The sequence below is a fragment of the Condylostylus longicornis genome, unplaced genomic scaffold (assembly GCF_029603195.1).
Source record: "Condylostylus longicornis isolate FDR11 unplaced genomic scaffold, ASM2960319v2 ptg000053l, whole genome shotgun sequence".
Classification (NCBI taxonomy): Eukaryota; Metazoa; Arthropoda; class Insecta; order Diptera; family Dolichopodidae; genus Condylostylus; species Condylostylus longicornis.
Genome location: NW_026578022.1, coordinates 24,265 through 29,031, shown reverse-complemented (window position 1 = coordinate 29,031; position 4,767 = coordinate 24,265).

Below are 4,767 nucleotides of genomic sequence, written 5' to 3'. Positions count from 1 at the left end.
TGTACTTATGTATGTATTACGTTTTCTAAGCGAAAATTTTTTTTTTTAGCATTATTATAATTTTGAAATAGAAACCAATAGCTTTAACTAAACTATATTATAAATAGATGGAATAGTTTCAGATAAAAAAAAATATTTTCATAAAAATTTTTTTTAAATAATTTTCACAATTTTTTTTTTGTTGAAATAAAATTAAATTATAAAAATATTTCGAAAAAAAATTCCATAAAAATATTTTAGTAAATATTTAATAAAAAATTAGCATATGCATACTTGTACAGTGTTTCACAGTTTGAAATTTATGAAAATATTCTAGTCAAAAATTGTGAAGTTCTGTTGAGGCGCTCAGCATATAAGTGGTCTACTTGCAAAAATGACATTTCGATTAAATTTGCGATTGAAATATTTAAATAATTAATTTTTAAGAAAATTTTTAAAAGACAAAAACGAACTTATATCAAAATAGAGTGAAAAGAGCCGTAAACTAAGAATTTTGAAAATATAGAACAATTCTTTAGGCTATTACAGCTCTATTGAGCATAATAACTGTCATTCTCGCAAAAATGTTGGATAGATCACTAATGTGCTAAGTGCCTCAGTTGCCCATTGTAAATACATATGTATGTACGTGAACAATAACGTAATAAGTTGTAAGCTCTTTTTTTTCTGCTAGAATTCTGCTAGAATTAATTCAAACTCAGAAATTGTATAGCATTCTTCCTGTATATTAGTTTTAAGATTTATATTTTTCAAAATTTTATGATTTTCACTATATGTTGCCAATTTGTTCCAAAGAATTTTAAATCATTCAATACGAATTCAAATTACATTTTATTAAAAGTTCTTAATCGTCATATTTATGTTAGCAAACACAATAATCTGATACTTATTTAATACCATATTAGTGATAGTCGATATTTCTTTATTTACTTATTATTTTCCATACAGTAAAAGAATATTAGAATTGAATTCAAACATTTATTCTTGTATTATGTTTAACAATTTTAATATTATTAGAATCGTTATTGGCTTTTAATACCTGTTGACAAACACTATATAACACGTTCTGCAAATTTAAATGTAAACTTGTCGTACTTAATATAAATTTGAGATTATAGTTCAATAAAAAGTTCAAAATGGTATTCTTTTAATGATCTCTTTTAAAGTTATGTTAAATTACCGCAAAATTAAAATTTTTGGCACAACTCGTTGAAATTTATTTCCATTTTAAAATTTTTCACTTTTGGAACACTTTTTGGAATATTACCAAAATAAATGGGGTTTTTTTTTGTGTCAGTTTTTTTTCCATTTTCTTTTTTCTTTGGAAAAAATGCAAAATTATAGTTATAATCTAAATATAAAATAAAAATGAAAATTTTTAACAAGTTGAATGAACCAAAATTATGCTTAAATTATTTTTGTATTATTTACCATAAGAAAAGTGTGAATTTCTCTTTTGAATTGCCAAGTAAGTAATTTAATGTAAACGATATACACAATTCTTGGTAATTAAACTTTGGTATATCTGTTTCTTAATTCAGGGATTAAAATTTTCCAATAATTTAACTCAAAATATTAGTTGAGAGACCTTATTTCAATATTTCTCTATTCTCATACCTTGCTCATTTTCTTTAAATATTTTATATACAGAGAAAAACTTAATTCACGTCTGATTTCAAATTAAATTTATTTTAATCTGCTCTCAAAATATTAATAGTAAAATTGAGAATAACTTTTCTAAAATTCAAAGCGCCTTTTCAAAAATTAAATAAAAAAATTTTGGATAATAAATCAGTTCAGTTAATTCAGATAATTTTTGGAAATATATTTTATTTAAAATGAATACCTAAATGATGGTGTCAAAACTACTCAAAATTTAAGAGAGTCCGAAGGGATGCCTCATAGTTTATATTTCATATAGTTTATATGTCAGGTGAGAAAATATTGCAGATTTTTATATAATTTTTATAAAAATATTTGTGAAGTAAAAAAAATGTTTACATAATAAATGAATTTATATTTTTCATTCTAAAGGTTTCTTAGTTGCAGTTCCTAGGTTATTTATTATTTTGTATCACACATATACATACATGTAGTTGGTAGTAATATAACAATTTATTGAATTGTATGATAAACTTTGCATACAGAGTGATTTAGTAATCAGTGTCTTAACATATACTATCTTGTAAGTTAAGGGCATCAAAAATGAGTAACAATTTTTACTCATTTATTTAACAATAAAAAGTGCCGAGTATCAATGGTTTCCGAGATACAAGAACTTTAATGAATTTTCATGAAATTTCTTTTTTCTCAAGTTTTTTGCTTATTTTCTTCCAGAAAAGATAGAAATTTTCCAGAAAAATTTTAGAAGGGGCTAGTAAAGGGCTGTTAAAGTAACATATCGCTTGATTTTGTTTTGCATATGTATTTTCGGAAAAACAACCATTCGAATTTTGGAAAATATCAAATTTTGCTCTTTTTCTATTATTTTAGTTTCTTTAGTCCAATAATTTCGAATGAAAGTTTTTGCAATTTATTTTAAGTCATTAAACGTTAAAAAATGTGTCAAAAACCATTGGTATGTCAATTTTCTAATAAAATGTAGAAACTCCAGAAATTTTTGCGAGCTTTTTCATTTTTATTGATTTTACGTGCCATAATTATCAAATATTTTTAATTTTTGATCAAAATTCTCGAAAGCAGTTGACATTTTTAAGAACCATTTTTTTGGTAAAAAAAAACGAAATATTAAGATTTTCACTGAAATACAATAAATTGCTAAATTTGAAAAATTTTATTCATTTATTAAATTAAATTTAAGTTTCTATCGTAAAACAATAGCAAGTCTAAATGTGAAAATTCTCACGATTTACTTATATAATCCCTTCATATAATAAAATTGGCGAAAAACGGAAATTTCCTAGGATCTAAATACAGTTATTATATAGTCCAGTAAATCATTTTCTCATTCTATTATCATTAATTATATGAAATAAGAAATATTGAATATAAGATTTTTTTGCTATATTACGGTAATCTGCCTCAATTAATTCAGTTTTCCTAAAATTTAAGAAAAAATTTTAAATTTATGATTTATTTGATGGCATTTGAAAATTTTATAAATTACTGATTTCTAAAACTTTTGTTAAATATTATAAATTGTTTGAAATTTAGCTTATCAAATTATTAAACTGGTACAATAATAAGAACTATTGTTTAGTTCAAAGGACTACTTTGATTTTGTATATAAATAATACAATTTATTCGAGTCGTGCTTAAACAACCAATTATTTTATGAGAAATTAAATATAGTGGGGATATAAAACTGTAATATAGCTCTAATTATAATTCAAATATAATATATTTAACTATAGTTAAAGTTCTTATACATGTAATATCTAAAAATCTGAGTGAATTATCTGCAATTGAACTTAATTAAAAAATTCTTCATAGAACCAAAACTACATATGCTCTTTTAAAAATGATTTTAATAAATTATCAACTTTAATTTCATTTTAATTTGTAAAAATTATTTTTTAAAAATCATTATCCTTTATTTTGTAAATTAAAAATTTTATTTCTCTTTACATATTCTTTTGTCCAATTTTATTTCTTTTCAGAGGAGAGGAAATTCAACAATTGTTGCATTCCCCATTTTCATTTCGTATATTTCACTTTTGAATAATTTAGTGTAAAATATGAATTTTAAAAGGTCACAATACACAATTTTTGTTTTAACATGTCCTGTGATTTTCCTGTTCCCATTTTCAGCAAATACGTACATATACGTTTTAACACAAGAAATTTTTTGGTTATTTGTTTTTTTTTTTTTTTTTAATTTTTGAATAACATTTTATAATTTCCTTTTTGTTTCCTTTTTAATTATTTTATAAAATAAAAAAAATTTCCTGGATTTTAATTTGTTAAAATAATTTTATAGCTTTGCTTTATTTCTTCACTTATAAAAATAAAAAAAGAATTAAACTGTAAGTACAGAATTTTTATTGAAATAAAGCGTGGAATTTAAAAGTTATGCTGCAATTACATAATTACATACTTTAATTACTTTAATTCTTTTATTATAGAAAAATTAATTTAAAACTTTTATGGTAATTGGTTGGAATATAAAGTCTGATTAAATTGACTTTACTTCGATTAGTAATTTACAAGATAACAATGTTTTAATAAATGAGTATTTTATAGGAAGCTAGAGTGTTGCCGTTGTATGCTCGGTTATTTATGTTGCATATAAGATTCCATTGAATCTTCATGAAATAAATCTATAATTCATCATTTAATTGTCATATTTAATCTATTCTTGTCTATCATTTTGTCTCAATTTATGATGTTTATGGTCATTTACCTAGATTTTAATATAATCAAGTTGGGCCAAACCAATGGTTTGCATTGTAGCACTCTTCCCTTCAACAAGTGAAAATAATGCTTTTAATACAATTTGCGTATACCCACCTCACTATTAAAATTATTTTCATTTACATACGAAACTATTTCAAGGATTGCATATATTTAGGATGAACGATTTATGCAATCTTTGAATTAAAGCAAAAATTAATTTAAAGAGGGGTTAACATAATGCTCGAATTTAAAGGTTAATTGTGTGAGTTAAGAAAAATAATTCTATTTTTTAATGTCATGAAATTTATCGTTAGATTTTTGCGTTTATAGAAATTTGAAAGAGCTTGCAGTTTCGGAAATATAAGGTGCCGAAAATTCAAATTTTACAAATTTCAAGAGGCCATAACTTGA